The sequence below is a fragment of the Balaenoptera acutorostrata genome, chromosome 15 (genome assembly GCF_949987535.1).
Source record: "Balaenoptera acutorostrata chromosome 15, mBalAcu1.1, whole genome shotgun sequence".
In the NCBI taxonomy this organism is placed as follows: Eukaryota; Metazoa; Chordata; class Mammalia; order Artiodactyla; family Balaenopteridae; genus Balaenoptera; species Balaenoptera acutorostrata.
In genome coordinates, this window is record NC_080078.1 from 76666040 (window position 1) to 76685314 (window position 19275).

A 19275-nucleotide genomic window follows, 5' to 3' on the forward strand; every position below is an offset into this window, starting at 1 on the left:
CAGCACTATTTACAATAGCCAGGACATGGAAGCGACCTAAATGCCCATCGACAGACGAATGGATAAAGAAGAAGTGGTACATATATACAATGGAATATTACTCAGCCATAAAAAGGAACGAAACTGAGTCATTTGTTGAGACGTGGATGGATCTAGAGACTGTCATACAGAGTGAAGTAAGCCAGAAAGAGAAAAACAAATATCGTATATTAACGCATGTATGTGGAATCTAGAAAAATGGTACAGGTGAACTGGTTTGCAGGGCAGAAGTTGAGACACAGATGTAGAGAACAAACGTATGGACATCAAGGGGGGGAAAACCGCGGTGGGGTGGGGATGGTGGTGTGCTGAATTGGGCGATTGGGATTGACATGTATACACTGATGTGTATAAAATTGATGACTGATTAAACAAAAAAAAAAAAATGAAGGGCCCCAGGCCAGTGTTCGTCAATAGCAATCACTCTCAAGTGTTTCAGTATCAGGGTCTCTTCAGACTCTTAACCGTTACTGAGGATGTGAAGGAGTTGGTTATGTCTAGTGACACTTACCATATTAGAAATGAACACTTAGAAATTTAAAACATATGAGTTCATTTAAAAATAGTAATAATAAACCTACTTGTTAGTATTAATATATGTATTTCAAAAGGATAAATAAATATATTTTCCCCCAACAAAATAACATTAGTGAGAAGAGCTGGACTGTTTTACAGTTTAGCAAATATCTTTAAGTGTCTGGTTTAACAGGAGACAGCTGGATTCTCATATCTACTTCTGAATTCGATCTGTCGTGATTCGTTGTTCAGGGTGTGTTTTGTGAAAAATCCAACCTCACGTAGACATGCACACAGAAAGTGGGGGAGTCTTTTCATACCCTTTTTAGATGGTTGTGGGTATGCTCTGTACCCATTAGAAACACCATGAAGAAAATGAGGGTTAAAAGGCAAATGACGTCTTGGTATTATCGTGCAAATGGTCTGGGGTCCAGGGTTCCTGGGGCACACTTTGAGAACCACTGGGTTAGAAGGTGATGACATACCACAACAACCCAACGAGGCAGATACTATTTCTGTCCCCATTTTACAATTGGAGAAACGGAGGCACAGAGAGGTGAAGTCCCCTTCGGCCCAACATCCCCCAGCTGGCGGGTGGCAGAGCTGAGACTCAAACCCAGGTGGCCCGTCTCCAACCTGACTTTTGGCTACTATACCTCATCCTGCATCTGGGCAGGGCAGCCATCCAGTACCTGCAGACTGCAGCATTTCCCATCCGATGGGGTGGGGAGAGGCAGGGAAACCCTTGAGGGAAAAAGGAAACAGCCAGTGGACAGCTCAACGGCCAGAGGCAGGAAGGATAAATGGACCTCGTTATCCGAGAGATCCTGATCCTTGATGGGCTCAGACTACCCTCCAAAGTGCTTCCTGCCAGAAGTGCAGGCAGAAGAGAGAGTCCACACTGAGGTCGCTCCATCCTTCCAGGATTCATCTGGCCGTGGGCTGGAGGGACGGCCATTCCCAGAGCCTGAGCTCTTCGCCTTTCTTGAAGCACAGGCTTGGGAATCCAGGAGGGAACCACACATCATCAAGATCAGTGTTTCCAGACGTATGGGGTTGGAGGGAGAATTTTTATCCTGGGAGGCAGTCAGGCATGAAGGCTGAGCATGAGCTCTGGAACGGACATCCTGGGTTTAAATCCAGCTAGTTCCACCTGCCAGCCTCAGTGTTCCCATCTGTAAAATGGAGATAATGATATGCCTACCTGACCAAGTTGCTGGGAAGGATTTAGTGAGAAAATGCAGGGAAACTGCTCCCAAGTGATGAGTACTGTTATTTTGTTATTTTGTTTTTTGGCTGCATTGGGTCTTCATTGCTGCGCATGGGCTTTCTCTAGTTGCGGCGAGCGAGGGCAACTCTTTGTTGTGGTGCGCGGGCTTCTCATTGCGGTGGCTTCTCTTGCTGTGGAGCATGGGCTCTAGATGCGCAGGCTTCAGTAGTTGTGGCTCATGGGCTTTAGAGCGCAGGTTCCATAGTTGTGGCGCACGGGCTTAGTTGCTCTGCGGTGTGTGGGATCTTCCCAGACGAGGGCTCGAACCCATGTCCCCTGCATTGGCAGGCAGATTCTTAGCCACTGCGCCACCAGGCAAGTCCCTGATTACTGTTTTTTATTATAAAACTATGATTTATCAAGATGTTACATATTCATTCATTCATTCATTCATTCAGTCAATAAATATTAGAAGAGCACTCTTACGTACCAGGCATGGTTCTAGGAACTGAGGATACCACTGAACAAAACAGAAGAAATTAAGAAACAAACAACCCCATATTGCACCCTCCTGGAACGTACATTCTACGGTTGGGAACAGTCCGAAGTGGGGAACTGTGATTCTAGGAGGCTGTCCTAGTAATGCAGGAGAGAGACTGGGATGGTTCTAACCAGGTGGGCTCAGAGGGGTTGGTTCGTTTCAGGCTATTTCTGAAGGCAGAACAAACAGGATTTGCAGATGGATTAGATGTGGTGGAGGAAAGAAGTGAGGAGTCAAGGATATTTCAAGGTTTTCGGCCGGAGCATCAAGGACAGATCCGTCATCATCTAGGAAGGGGCTGCCATGGGAGGGGCAGGTTCCACAGTGGGGGTGACAGAGCTCAAGGTCAGACCCGTTAACCTCGAGGTGCCCGACAGACGTTGAGGTGGAGTCAGGGCGGCAACTGGAGATCTGAGTCCAGGTTGAGGGGAAAGGTCTGGGCTGGGGTAGAAATTGAGGAGTTGCCAGCATTTAGATGGCAGTTAATGCCACAGGACTAATGAGAGTGAGATCACCTAAGGAAGGGGTTCTTAATCTGAGGTCTGTGAACTTGGATGGGAAAACTACATCTTTATTTATTTTCATGATCCTCTAACTGGCATTGCCTTCAATTATGAATGAAGGCAACAAGTCATAGTAACAGTAGTCCCTGTGCCTTTGTTACCCACACAAGACAGATATTTTCATATCACAGTACAGTGAATGCAGACATCTTGAAATATCATTTAAGCCAGCACTACTTCCAAATCACAAACTTATCACACTTATCAGTTATCAGCTAAATAACTACTCTGTTGTGTTATTCAGTGTGTAAAGAAGAATACCTATCACAGCTTAAAAAGTATTTTGGTGAATGTATTTTGACATAACTGGCTTCCTTCGTAATTCTGTGTATTTTCTTCTATGCATTTAATTTGAAACTATTATTCTGAAAAGGATCCATAGCCTTCACCAGACCCCAAGGGGGTCCCATGGCACTAAAAGGAGTAAAGTCCCCAGTTAGGGAATGAGGATAGCTAGAAGAGGGCCCAGGTCCTGGGGCTCTGGAGTAAGGGGTCAGGATGATGAGACACCAGCCCTAGACTTGGGAGGAGCTGCGGGTGGCATAGGAGGAGAACCAGGTGAGAAGCCAGATGTAGGAAGCTATCAACTCAGCTCCATGCTGCTCGGGATGATGGCCTTTCCTTCCCCAGGATGAGCGAGAATACTGACCAAAATCCCCACCATGTATCATAGCTTCCAGAATGCATCTCTTCCTCTGCCCAGCCCCAGAGCTTTGAGCATTAGATCTGAGAGTGTATTCAGCCCAACTATTTCCCAGTCACTAGTTTATATAACAAGGGGACACACTGTGCATGATTCCATGCCTGCAACCTTTCGTCTGCCCTTGGAGTTCATCGGCTCCCTTTCTTCCTCTCCCCTGGGAGAGAATGTATGTAATTTACAACAGGGCAAATGTAAACAAGATTCAGGTGCTCCCATGAATGAATGAAATGGACCAAGAACAAGAGAAGGAGAGGTGTGCTGTGAACGGAGATCTGGGCCCTGCCGATGAAGTGTCATAGAATCTGCTGTGTCACCCAGTGTCTACGTGTTCCTCCTCCACAGAAAGAGAACTACCCGCTGGGCACAAGGCTGCCCGAACGGAGCTTACAGGCTCAGCCTCGCTTGCAGCTGGATGTGGCCATGACCAACTTTCGGTGGAGATGTGGATAGCTGTGGTATGTGAATTCTCATAATGCCCCTGCTGGAAGTGGGTGTGCCTCCTCTGTCTCTTGTACTTTGTGCTGGCTGGATGTGGGCGTGGTCAGCCATTCTGGACAAGGGCAGCCCCCCAGGAGGGTGGAGCAATGTGACAGGAGCCTGGGTACCAATCCTGTGTGTGCCATATCACACCCGGGCTGTGATGCCCAAACTGTCAAATGAGAGAGAGAAATAAGCATCTGTCATCCCTAAACCACTGCTATTTGGGGACTGATGTGCCCTCAGCTGTACCTATATTCTAAAAATACTGGGGGTGGCTGTGCTACAGATGCAGCTGGCTACTGCCATCCAGGGGGTCAGCAAACCTTTTCTGCAAAGGGTCGAACTGAAAATATTTTCGGCTTTGCGGCCATATGGTCCCTGTTCCAAAATCAACTCTGCCACTGTAGAGCAGAAGCAGCCACAGACAATACATAAATGGATGGGCATGGCTGTGTTTCAATAAAACTTTATTTATAAAAACAGCTGACAGATCCCTGTGCGCTGTAGTCTGCTGACCCCTACCATTCAGGAATGTTGCCAATATTGGCAAGATCATCATCATCATCATTTTTTTTTTTTTTTTTAAAGAGCTTGGAATCTGAATTTTTGAGTGAAATTTCCAGGTTTTAAAAAACACCTTGTAACTCAAACAGAATATATTTAGCGTTGAAGTGTGGACCCAGGCTGCTGGCTGCCACTTTGCAAGACCCAAATTTGGTCCTAAGGGTGCAGAATTGAAACTGAGCTGGCCCAGGCCACATTCCCATCCCACCCCTGCTGCCAGTAGAAGGGCCCTGAGCTGTGAGACCATAGCCACCTGTCATTTGGCTTTCGGAGCTCCTGGTCGGAGCAGAATAGAACAATCTCACTAACTTTCTGGGGGTAGAGCTGGGGTCTCCTGAGGAACAAGTGATAAATGAGAAGGAAGCGCTTTTGCAAACTCCAGAACGCTATAGATATTAGATGCAAAATGCCACAGGGCTGAAGTCTTTTGTTTTTGTGGCAGACAAATTGGCTGAGGAAGCAGGGCTGGGAAGAAATACATTAAATAAACCCAGAGCCCCAAAGCTCTTAGGACTGGAGCATTTCTGATCTTCTGTAACTGGATCCTTTTAACTTTGGGCTGCTTACAAGGTAACATGAATCTCTTTCTTCTGCTTTTGAAAAGACACCAAACGCAGATTGCTGCATGAAGTGATAAATCAACGCTGTAAAAGTTCTGGATGCCAGAGATGGGATCGTGCTGAACTGAGAACTGTGGGAAAACGAATGAGGAAGGCAGGGGCATGATTATGCATGAAGGAGGCATCTTGGGCTGGAAGCAGAGAGAGCTGGGGGCTGGGGAAAGGCCTTCTTTCCACTTGCCTCTTGAAGCGGAAGCTGGATTTGGGTTTCTGTAGTAGACATCGGTTTTATTGATCTGCCCAGCATCAATTCTCCTGTCTTTTGGTAACTGTGCTTCTGAAGGAACCAACATTTCCCCTCTCTCAGTGTTACCTGTTCAGGTGAGGCTGCATCTAGCTCCCAGCTCCTGGGCTAGGCACATGATCTGGGCCTGGCCAATCAGGGTATCCCACCTCCCTTGGCTTCTGTGATTGGGTGAGGGAGGGACATATGACTCTAGCTGAGCCAATGAAAGCCTCCCCTGAGACTTTTGCTGGAGCATCAGAAAGAAGTTCTCTCTTTCAGCCAGGGACACTACCCTGGTAAGATGGGATGTGTGGGGCCATGTTAACATCACAAAGGTGAACTTTCCTAAGAATAAAGCCAACCCAAATGAAAGAAAATCCAAGAAGCAGAAAGACTGGGTTCTGATGACAATATTTGAGCGCTGGGACTCAGCCAAATTTGCCTGAACTAATTTCAATTATATTTCTTAAGGCCGGGAAAGTCAGAGAGTAACCCAAATTCCATTTTGTTTTCATTTTCTACTTGCTTCAAGCCTAACGCCTAAGAGTCATCCATTCATTCAAATTTTTATTGGGTACCCAACACCTGCCAGGAACTGTTCTTGGATCTGGGGATGTATGTAATGAACATAACAGGCAAGAAATAAGTTCAAAACACCTGAGATATAGGTCACAAACAATTGTCAGTTTGAGGACAACATCGTTTTATTTTACTTCATTTCTTTCACCATGAATGCACTCAAAGAAGCACCTTTTTATGTTGATCTAGTTTTCAAGACTCGGATGATAAAGACTTATTCTGCTTTATAAAACACCAACAACAAAGCCAACCAAAATCCTACCCTGATCTGAGAAAAAAAAAAAAGAGTAATTTTTTCCCTCCCTTAAGCAAATATAAAACTTCTTATACCTATATTGTTGTGTAAAGCACTAGAAAGTTATATCACAGCTTCACACAAAGGCATTACACACATTTTCATAGTGCTTCTTGTAGTAACATAGAGCAATCTGACGTAGAGTCTCTAGGGGATTATTTGATGTTTGCATTTTACTCAGATCTCCATGAAAGCCTGAGAAACGCTTCACTGAAATCGGCACAGTGTTGAGGAATGTTTAGCAAGGACTCTTAAAGCACATTTGAGCATGTAAATTATTCTTGAAAAACATATGTCACAAGTGGTATATAATTCACATTTTGTATTATTGTTCAAAACACAACCACGTATCAGGAAAATGAATATTTCTGTTTTCCCATGAGAAAGCAACAATAACAACAACAAAAGAACACCTGAGATAATTTCAAGGTGAGTGACAAGTCCTACGAAGAACATAAGCAGGGTATCATGGTAGAGAGTGATGGGGGTGGGGAGGACTCACTGACACAGGGAAGCAGCAGGGAGGCTAAGACGGAAGTTGAGGGATGACAAGGAACAAGCTGTGTGAGCAGTGCTCTAGGCAGCGGCAACCGAAAGTGCAAAGGCTGTGGGGCAGGTCTGACCTGGGAATGTTTGAGGAACAGCAAAGAAGCCAGGTGGTCTGAATGTTGTCAGAAAGAAGAAAGAGGGGTAGGAGATGTGGACAGAGAAGTGAGGAGGCCGAGGCCATGCAAGGAGCTGTGAGTTTATTCTTAAAGTAGTGGGCAGCCAGTAGAGGGTTGGAAGCAGGGAGTGACATGATTATATGTCCATTTTTCAAAGCCTCGTCTAGCTGCTGAGTAGGGAGGAGGAACGGCTAACCGCTGGGGAGAAGAAGGACAAGCAAATACCCAGAGGGAAGGGTGGGGGATGCTGCCTGCATGCCCCTTCACCAGCCCTTGGGTTCCCCCTGCTGCTTTTGGCAAGGTCGTTGCTATCAAGGAAGGCTGGGCTGTAGATGACACTGAGGCCCTGGCCGAGCTGTCGTGTTGGAGGCATGGAGGGTGGGCTGCTTGGGCCTCTTATTAAATGCTGGCCTCAGCCACCCACTCCCTGGGAGGGTCATGCAGCTTCAGTAAATGAGGACCGGGGCCCATCCGTTCCCTGGAAACTCGATTAGTGGGGAGTGGACCCCTCCCCCACACCTGCCCTCATTGGGAAGAGCTGTATCTAAAACTCTTTTTGATCCTTTTATTTATTTATTTTGGCCACACCACACAGCATTCAGAATCTTAGTTCCCAGACCAGGGATCAAACCCGTGCCCCCTGCAGTGGAAGCGTGGAGTCTTAACCACTGGACCGCCAGGGAAGTCCCTTTTTGGTCCTTTCACAGTATGATTTTGCCCACATTCTCTGACGTAAATCATACCAATGTTTTCTTAGGTCAGTCTCCCAAGGCAATAGATATAAAAACAAAAATAAACAAATGGGACCTAATCAAACTTATAAGCTTTTGCACAGCAAAGGAAACCATAAACAAAATGAAAAGACAACCTATGGAATGGGAGAAAATGTTTGCAAACGATGTGACTGACAAGGGCTTAATTTCTAAAATATACAAACAGCTCATATAACTCAACAAATAAAACCAAACAACCCAATCAAAAATGGGCAGAAGACCTAAATAGACATTTCTCCAAAGAAGACATACAGATGGCCAATAGGCACATGAAAAGATGCTCAACATCGTTAATTATTAGAGAAGTGAAAATCAAAACTGCAATGAGGTATCACCTCACACCAGTCAGAATGGCTATCCTTAACAAGTCTACAAATGACAGATGCTGGAGGTGTGGAGAAAAGGGAACCCTCTTACACTGTTGGCAGGAATGTAAATTGGTGCAACTGCTATGGAAAATAGTACGGAGGTTCCTCAAAAAACTAAAAATAGAGTTGCCATATGATCCAGCAATCTCACTCCCGGGCATATACACAGACAAAACTATAATTTGAGAAGATACATGCACACCTATGTTCATAGCAGCACTATTTACAATAGCCAAAACATGGAAACAACCTAAATGTCCATTGGCAGATTTATGGATAAAGAACAGGTGGTACGTATATACAATGGAATATTACTCAGCCATCAAAAAGAATGAAATAATGTCATTTGCAGCAACATGGATGGACCTAGAGACTATCATACTAAGTGGTCAGTCAGAAAGAGAAAGACAAATACCATATGATACCACTTATAGGTGGAATCTAAAATATGATGCAAATCAACACATCTATGAAACAAAAACAGACTCACAGATATAGAGAACGGACTTGTGGTTGCCAAGGGTTGGGGGGTAGGGGAGGGAAGGAATGGGAGTTTGGGATTAGCAGAGGCAAACTATTATACATAGGATGGATAAACAATAAGGTCCTGCAGTATAGCACAGGGAACTATATTCAATATCCTGTGATAAACCATAATGGAGATAAGCATAAGATAGCGGAGTAGAAGGACGTGCTCTCACTCCCACTTGAGAGGACTGGAATCACAATTAACTGCTGAACAATCATCGACAGGAAGACACTGGAACTCACCAAAGAAGATACCCCACATCCAAAGACAAAGGAGAAGCCACAGTGAGACGGTAGGAGGGGCACAATCATAATAAATTCAAATCCCATAACTGCTGGGTGGGTGACTCAAAAACTGGAGAACACTTATACCACAGAAGTCCACCCACTGGAGTAAAGGTTCTGAGCCCCACGTCAGGCTTCCCAACCTGGGGGTCCGGCAACGGGAGAAGGAATTCCTAGAGAATCAGACTTTGAAGGCTAGCGGGATTTGATCGCAGGACTTCAACAGGACTGGGGGAAACAGAGACTCCATTCTTGGAGGGCACACACAAAGTAGTGTGCACATCGGGACCCAGGGGAAGGAGCAGTGATCCCATAGGAGGCTAAACCAGACCTACCTGCTAGTGTTGGAGGGTCTCCTGCAGAGGCGGGAGGTGGCTGTGTCTCACCGCGAGGACAAGGACACTGGCAGCAGAAGTTCTGGAAAGTACTCCTTGGCATGAGCCCTCCCAGAGTCCGCCATTAGCCCCACCAAAGAGCTCGGTAGGCTCCAGTGTTGGGTCCCCTCAGGCCAAACAACCAACAACCAAGGGAGGGAACCCAGCCCCACCCATCAGCAGACAAGCGGATTAAAGTTTTACTGAGCTCTGCCCATCAGAGCAACAGCCAGCTCTACCCACAATTCCCTCCCATCAGGAAACTTGCACAAGCCTCCTAGATAGCCTCATCCACCAGAGGACAGACAGCAGAAGCAAGAACTATAATCCTGCAGACTGTGGAACAAAAGCCACGTTCACAGAAAGATAGACAAGATGAAAAGGCAGAGGGCTATGTACCAGATGAAGGAACAAGATAAACCCCCAGAAAACAACTAAATGAAATGGAGATAGGCAACCTTCCAGAAAAAGAATTCAGAATAATGACAGAGAAGATGATCCAGGACCTCAGAAAAAGAAAAGGAGGCAAAGATCGAGAAGATGCAAGAAATGTTTAACAAAGACCTAGAAGAATTAAAGAACAAACAAACAGAGATGAACAATACAGTAACTGAAATGAAAAATACACTAGAAGGAATCAATAGCAGAATAACTGAGGCAGAAGAACGGATAAGTGACCCGGAAGACAGAATGGTGGAATTCACTACTGTGGAACAGACTAAAGAAAAAAGAATGAAAAGAAATGAAGACAGCCTAAGAGACCTCTGGGACAACATTAAACGTAACAACATTCGCATTATAGGGGTCTCAGAAGGAGAAGAGAGGGAGAAAGGACCCGAGAAAATATTTGAAGAGATTATAGTCGAATACTTCCCTAACATGGGAAAGGAAATAGCCACCCAAGTCCAGGAAACACAGAGAATCCCATACAGGATAAATCCAAGGAGAAACACGCCAAGACACATATTAATCAAACGAACAAAAATTAAATACAAGGAAAAAATATTAAAAGCAGCAAGGGAAAAACAACAAATAACACACAAGGGAATCCCCATAAGGTTAACAGCTGATCTTTCAGCAGAAACTCCACAAGCCAGAAGGGAGTGGCAGGACATATTTAAAGTGATGAAGGAGAAAAACCTACAACCAAGATTACTCTACCCAGCAAGGATCTCATTCAGATTTGACGGAGAAATTAAAACCTTTACAGACAAGCAAAAGCTAAGAGAATTCAGCACCACCAAACCAGCTTTACAACAAATGCTAAAGGAACTTCTCTAGGCAGGAAACATAAGAGAAGGAAAAGACCTACAATAACAAACCCAAAACAATTAAGAAAATGGTAATAGGAACATACATATTGATAATTACCTTAAATGTAAATGGATTAAATGCTCCAACCAAAATACACAGATTGGCTGAATGGATACAAAAACAAGACCTGTATATATGCTGTCTACAAGAGACCCACTTCAGACCTAGGGACACATACAGACTGAAAGCGAGGGGATGGAAAAAGATATTCCATGCAAATGGAACTCAAAAGAAAGCTGGAGTAGCAATTCTCATATCAGACAAAATAGACTTTAAAACAAAGACTATTACAAGAGTCAAAGAAGGACACTACATAATGATCAAGGGATCAATCCAAGAAGAAGATATAACAATTGTAAATATTTATGCACCCAACATAGGAGCACCTCAATACATAAGGCAAATACTAACAGCCATAAAAGGGGAGATCGACAGTAACACAATCATAGTAGGGAACTTTAACACCCCACTTTCACTGATGGACAGATGATCCAAAATGAAAATAAATAAGGAAACACAAGCTTTAAATGATACATTAAACAAGATGGACTTGATTGATATTTATAGGACATTCCATCCAAAAACAACAGAATACACATTCTTTTCAAGTGCTCATGGAACATTCTCCAGGATAGATCATATCTTGGGTCACAAATCAAGCCTTGGTAAATTTAAGAAAACTGAAACCGTATCAAGTATCTTTTCCGACCACAACGCTATGAGACTAGGTATCAATTACAGGAAAAAATCTGTAAAAAATACAAATACATGGAGGCTAAACAACACACTACTTAATAACCAAGAGATCACTGAAGAAATCAAAGAAGAAATCAAAAAATACCTAGAAACAAATGACAATGAAAACACGACAACCCAAAACCTATGGGATGCAGCAAAAGCAGTTCTAAGAGGGAAGTTTATAGAAATACAATCCTACCTTAAGAAACAAGAAACATCTCAAATAAACAACCTAACCTTACACCTAAAGCAATTAGAGAAAGAAGAACAAAAAACCCCCAAAGTTAGCAGAAGTAAAGAAATCATAAAGATAAGATCAGAAATAAATGAAAAAAATGAAGGAAACGATAGCAAAGATCAATAAAACTAAAAGCTTGATCTTTGAGAAGATAAACAAAATTGATAAACCATTAGCCAGACTTATCAAGAAAAAAAGGAAGAAGACTCAAATCAATAGAATTAGAAATGAAAAAGGAGAAGTAACAACTGACACTGCAGAAATACAAACGATCATGAGAGATTACTACAAGCAACTATATGCCAATAAAATGGACAACCTGGAAGAAACGGAAAAATTCTTAGAAATGCACAACCTTCCGAGACTGAACCAGGAGGAAATAGAAAATATGAACAGACCAATCACAAGCACTGAAGTTGAAACTGTGATCAAAAATCTTCCAACAAACAAAAGCCCAGGACCAGATGGCTTCACAGGCGAATTCTATCAAACATTTAGAGAAGAGCTAACACCTATCCTTCTCAAACTCTTCCAAAATATAGCAGAGGGAGGAACACTCCCAAACTCATTCTACGAGGCCACCATCACCCTGATACCAAAACCAGACAAAGATGTCACAAAGAAAGAAAACTACGGGCCAATACCACTGATGAACATAGATGCAAAAATCCTCAGCAAAATACTAGCAAACAGAATCCAACAGCACATTAAAAGGATCATACACCATGATCAAGTGGGGTTTATTCCAGGAATGCAAGGATTCTTCAATATATGCAAATCAATCAATGTGATACACCATATTAACAAATTGAAGGAGAAAAACCATATGATCATCTCAGTAGATGCAGAGAAAGCTTTTGACAAAATTCAACACCCATTTATGATAAAAACCCTGCAGAAAGTAGGCATAGAGGGAACTTTCCTCAACATAATAAAGGCCATATATGACAAACCCACAGCAAACATCGTCCTCAATGGTGAAAAACTGAAACCATTTCCACTAAGATCAGGAACAAGACAAGGTTGCCCACTCTCACCACTATTATTCAACATAGTTTTGGAAGTTTTACCCACAGCAATCAGAGAATAAAAAGAAATAAAAGGAATCCAAATCGGAAAAGAAGAAGTAAAGCTGTCACTGTTTGCAGATGACATGATACTATACATAGAGAATCCTAAAGATGCTACCAGAAAACTACTAGAGCTAATCAATGAATTTGGTAAAGTAGCAGGATACAAAATTAATGCACAGAAATCTCTTGCATTCATATACACTAATGATGAAAAACCTGAAAGTGAAATTAAGAAAACATTCCCATTTACCATTGCAACAAAAAGAATAAAATATCTAGGAATACACCTACCTAAGGAGACAAAAGACCTGTATGCAGAAAATTATAAGACACTGATGAAAGAAATTAAAGACGATACAAATAGATGGAGAGTTATACCATGTTCTTGGATTGGAAGAATCAACACTGTGATAATGACTCTACTACCCAAAGCAATCCACGGATTCAATGCAATCCCTATCAAACTACCAATGGCATTTTTCATAGAAGTAGAACAAAAAATTTCACAATTTGTATGGAAACACAAAAGACCCCGAATAGCCAAAGCAATCTTGAGAAAGAAAAACGGAGCTGGAGGAATCAGGCTCCCTGACTTCACACTCTACTACAAAGCTACAGTAATCAAGACAGTATGGTACTGGCACAAAAGCAGAAATTTAGATCAATGGAACAGGATAGAAAGCCCAGAGGTAAACCCACACCTTATCTTTGATAAAGGAGGTAAGAATATACAGTAGAAAAAAGACAGCCTCTTCAATAAGTGTTGCTGGGAAAACTGGACAGCTACATGTAAAAGAATGAAATTAGAACACTCCCTAACACCATACACAAAAATAAACTCAAAATGGATTAAAGACCTAAATGTAAGGCCAGACACTATAAAACTCTTAGAGGAAAACATAGGCAGAACACTCTATGACATAAATCACAGCAAGACCCTTTTTGACCCACCTCCTAGAGAAATGGAAATAAAAACCAAAATAAACAAATGGGACCTAATGAAACTTAAAAGCTTTTACACAGCAAAGGAAACCATAAACAAGACGAAAAGACAACCCTCAGAATGGGAGAAAATATTTGCAAATGAAGCAACTGAGAAAGGATTAATCTCCAAAATTTACAAGCAGCTCATGAAGCTCAATATCAAAAAAACAAACAACCCAATCCAAAAATGGGCAGAAGATCTAAATAGACATTTCTGCATAGAAGATATACAGATTGCCAACAAACACACGAAAGAATGCTCAACATCATTAATCATTAGAGAAATGCAAATCAAAACTACAATGAGATATCATCTCATACCGGTCAGAATGGCCATCATCAAAAAACCTACAAACAATAAACGCTGGAGAGGGTGTGGAGAAAAGGGAACCCTCTTGCACTGTTGGTGGGAATGTAAATTGATACAGCCACTATGGAGAACAGTATGGAGGTTCCTTAAAAAACTAAAAATAGAACTACCATACGACCCAGCAATCCCACTACTGGGCATATACCCTGAGAAAACCATAATTCAAAAAGAGTCATGTACCACAATGTTCACTGCAGCTCTATTTACAATAGCCAGGACATGGAAGCAATCTAAATGCCCATCGACAGACGAATGGATAAAGATGTGGTACACATATACAATGGAATATTACTCAGCCATAAAAAGGAACCAAATTGGGTCATTTGTAGAGACGTGGATGGATCTAGAGACTGTCATACAGAGTGAAGTAAGTCAGAAAGAGAAAAACAAATATATATTAACGCATATATGTGGAACCTATGAAAATGGTACAGATGAACTGGTTTGCAGGGCAGAAATTGAGACACAGATATAGAGAACAAATGTATGGACACCAAGGGGAGAAAGTGGTGGGGGGTGGGGGTGGTGGTGGTGGTGGTGGTGGTGGGATGAACTGGGAGATTGGGATTGACATGTATACACTAATATGTATAAAATGGATAACTAATAAGAACCTCCTGTATAAAAAAATAAGTAAAATTCACAAAAAAAACCCATAATGGAAAATAATGTGAAAAAAATATATGTATAACTGAGTCACTTTGTTGTACAGAAGAAATTAACGCAACATTGTTAATCAACTATACTTCAATTAAAAAAAAAATTGGGCTTCCCTGGTGGCACAGTGGTTGAGAATCTGCCTGCCAATGCAGGGGACAAGCCCTGGTCTGGGAAGATCCCACATGCCGCGGAGCAACTAGGCCCGTGAGCCACAACTACTGAGCCTGCGCGTCTGGAGCCTGTGCTCCGCCAACAAGAGAGGCCACGATAGTGAGAGGCCCGCGCACCGCGATGAAGAGTGGCCCCCACTTGCTGCAACTAGAGAAAGCCCTCACACAGAAACGAAGACCCAACACAGCCAAAAATAAATAAATAAATAATTAAAAAAAAAAAATTATGGTTTTGTCCAGAAGGATGGGACAAAGGAAGGGGAGAAAATCCACAAGAGACCCTTAGAACAAGGCCCGGAAGACCATCAATCAATGGATATTTAATTATCACCTCGGAGGAATGTGACACTAAGCTGATCCTTCAAAGAGCTGTTCTCATTGCCATTAGACTGACGCCCCATTTCTGTGACAAATATTTTGTAATGCTCCTTTATTTTCCTGCAGGGAAACTTATAGGTAACAAAAGCTACGTATGCACATCATTTCCAAAAAATCAATATAATGCTCTAAGTGCAATCTACAAGAAAAAAAAAAAAGGAAGGCAATTTATAATAACGAAAAATTTCAGCATGAACTTTCAAGCACATCCATCAACGAGACAGGATGGAGTAGTCGGATGCGTGCACTTAGATTCATGGGGAGTGTGACAGCTACAAACACGGAGTGGGCGTGGCTGCATGGCGAATGCTTCAGGTGGCCCTGCCATCAGTGAGGAGATTGTCAGCAATAGGGAATAACTCTGGGAAAAGTTCTGCATTCAAGTATAATATACCCTCCATTTACTTATCCTTATGTTCCTGGAAAATTCAGAGTGTATTAAAAGAGTGCAGGGCTTCCCTGGTGGCGCAGTGGTTGAGAGTCTGCCTGCCAACGCAGGGGACACGGGTTCGAGCCCTGGTCTGGGAGGGTCCCACATGCCGCGGAGCAACTAAGCCCGTGAGCCACAACTACTGAGCCTGCGCATCTGGAGCCTGTGCTCCGCACAGGGAGAGGCCGCGACATTGAGAGGCCCGCGCACCGCGATGAAGAGTGGCCCCCACTTGCCGCAACTGGAGAAAGCCCTCGCACAGAAACGAAGACCCAACACAGCCAAAAAATAAATAAATAAACTAAAAAAAAAAAAAAGAGTGCAAAACCCCCTCCAGTGTTTATATATAAAATGGACTTACGGTCAGGGCTAACAATAAACATCAAATGATCCACTCATATAATGATCTGGTAGAAGACTCAGAAGCCACGTGGAATGCAAGACAATTTGGGGGCTGTGTGGGGCTTTCCTGTGCGGAGCAGGGCACAAAGATCCCTGGTCCCTGCCCCCAGTAGTACCCCTCAACTTTTATAACCACCGGATATGCCTTCATAGATGTTAAGCCTTAGGGGGAGGTGTGCTCTCTTGAGAACTACCAGGTTAGAAAAGAGTTTGCAAACATGGTGGCCTGTGGGCCAAGTCCATCCCACAATCATGTTTGCTTTGGACCTGCCTGGTGCTTTTTCTGATTTTTTAGAAAGTAGAGCAAATAATCCACATTAGAAATCTGGGCAATTTCAATAAAAATCTGGATATCGCACTTCCGACAAAATCAGATCTGGGAACTTTGGGCCCATTCATCGTCTAATGGGCACACCTGGGTGGGCTGTACGGTGCTGCCCCCTTCCCCGCCCCAGCCCCTTGATGCCTTAGAGTTCGTCTTTCCTGGGGTAGAAAGGGTTCACGCAGACACGGCAGCGAGCAGACCTCTCCTTGGTGCTGGGAGGGCTGACGCCTGCAGTGCCCAGCTCCCCTCCTCTGCTGAAAGCCCTCTCTCCTTCTACTCTGATCCCTGCCACAAAACCACAGATGCATTGCGAAAGGGCTGGACATGTGTGCTGGAAGCGACCTGCTGCCCAAAGGATGGGATCTGCCGGGTGCTCAGAGAACAAGAACCTGTCTACGGACAGGTGGGACCCATAGGCCCCAGGATGGAGGGCTCCTTTGTGGCTGCCCGTGGTCCTGACCCTGACCCATGACACAGCCATAGGATGGCCTGGGAAGGCTTGGAGAGGCAGGTACAGGAACTGGATCCCCGGGCTCGGGACCCGAGGGGGGCACTATGGGAATAGGAGGGGGCACAGCTACTTCAAAGGCTTGTGTGAGGATTCAGTAGAATGAATTATGTAAAGCACCTGCCACAAGGTCTGGGTATGGTAAACGCTGCATAATAACAACCTGTTTTTTTTTTTTTTTTGTATTGTTGTTGTAATGATCATATTCCCAAAAGTTTGTGCCCCTTTCCAAAAAGATTTTGCTTGAATTATACTACTCCAAGGCTGTCCAAATAAATAGAACACTTCGCAGTGATGGAAACACTCTATACCTGCACCATCCCACCTGGCACCTACGTGTGTCTGCGGGGGCACTTGAAACGTGGCTAATGCGACTGAGAAATGGAATTTAAAGTCTGATTTATTTTTAATTAATTGAAAGTTAAGTAGCTCCCGGTGGCTAGTGGCTACCGTATTGGACTCTAGTCTAAACCCTTCCAGAATGTTCAGGGGAATCGCAGTTTGCGCTGGGGAAGGGCCTGCAAAAGGTCACACTTACCCTGAAAACTCCCTCATAGCCTCTTGAGGCTCTATGTGGACAAGGATATATATTCACCCACCACAGTCGTCCTTCCTCTCACTTCTGTTCTGACTTCTAAGGTCATTTGAATGACCTCCGTGAGCAAAACCGAAGCACGGAGCTGACCGGCTGGGTGGCCACAGTGCCCCGCACTTAGGCCCACAGCCCTGGCGGTGACGGGGAGACAGCTGGTTTCTAAGCATCCCCGCTCGCCTGCAGGGTTTGCTCCAGCTGGATGTCCCTGCAGCTTAAATGGGGTTAATGCATCACCGAGGATTAAATAAAGTGGTGTGTGGGAAAGAGCCCAGCTGGTGTGGGTTGGATCGTGGCCCCCAAAATATATGTTTGAGTTCTAACCCCGAGTACTTGTGAAGGTGACTTTATTTGGAAATAGGGTCTATTGTAGATGTAATCAAGTTAAGATGAGGTCATACTGGATTAGGGTGGGCTCTCATCCGGTGACTGGTGTCCTTAGAGAAGAGGGAAATTTGGATGCAGACACACAGAGAGGAGAAGGCCATGTGAAGAGAGGACACACAGGGAGGTGGCCGTGTGAACACAGCGGCAGAGATGGGAGTGAGGCAGCTACAGCCCAAGGAACTCCAGGGCTTGCTGGCACCCACTGGAAGCTGGAAGAGGCAAGGAAGGATTCTCCCAGGGAGCCTTTGGAAAGAGCACGGCCCTGCTGACACTCGCTCTTGGGCTTCTGCCCCTCAGAACTGTGAGAGAATACATTTCTCTTATTTTAAGCCACCCAGTTTGTGGCACTTTTGTTACAGCAGCCGTAGGAAAGGAATATACCAGCTAAGGGGCTGGGACAGAGGGTGCTCGAAAGTGTATAAATCTTGTCCCATCAGCCTCACACCCAGTTTCTGAAAAGTCGAGGAGAAGCATGACCACCTGCTTCCTCTTTCCTCTTGTGGCCCCCGGGTGGCTCTCCTCCCAAGATTGTGGGCACTGGTCTCATGACCCTGAGGATAGAATCATAGCAAAGAGGCATCGGGTAATTTACACACAGATGGTGCAACTCCACTGCACTGATGGGGAAACTGAGGCCCAGAGGGGGCAGGTCTCAGCTCAAGATTACAAAGAAGTTAGAAGCAGAACCTAATTCTCTGAGCTCCTGCACCAATGTTGTACTTGTTTTGAAGCCTGAAGGTCTTGGAGGAAGGGAGTGACTATTACACTGGAGTTTAAAGAAATGCAGCTTGAAGGTGTATGTGGAAGGGACAAACGTGTACCCCCTAAGGATGCCCTGGGCCCTGGAAGGGGCTGCTACACCACCACCGAGCCTGACTTTCATGGTGGAGAAGGCGGGGTCGTGGTGCCAGGAGAGGAAAAGCCCCCCGCTTCTTGAGGTGGGCCTACTTCCTGGGGCAAATGCAGACGCTCTAGTGTCCCTCCACAGGCTGGAGAGGGGGTGGGCAGGGCGCTGGAGGGGGGCAGCTGGACAGAGGGAAGAAGGGAGCTGTGTGTACACTCAGGGGAGAGGAAGAGAGAGGGGAGCAAAAACAGGAGAAAGGCCAAGCAAAGAGAAGGCTGCCATTGTAAAGGCGGGACAGCTGCACAGGGGCCCGGAGGCTTCGTCCCAGGAAGAGTCTAAGTCCTTTCTCCTCTGTGCAGGCAGAAGGGCCAAGGAGAAAGAGGAGGAGAGGCTGAGACGGCGGGACTGGGGGTGGGGAGGAGAGAAACGGGAGAGGAGAAAGGAGCACAGACAAGACGGGGGAGGGTCGGGGGGCGCTGCCAGTTCTGGACAGAATACAGATTCATCCACTCCTCCTGCAACCATTCAATGAG

The 19275-nt window shown here is 44.5% G+C and overlaps 1 protein-coding gene across 4 annotated transcripts in view; it reads right to left on the bottom strand.

Annotated features, from left to right (window-relative positions):
• Positions 1-19275, bottom strand: part of SULF2 (sulfatase 2) — a 144855-nt gene that overhangs the window by 67938 nt on the left and 57642 nt on the right. The window lies entirely within an intron of this gene.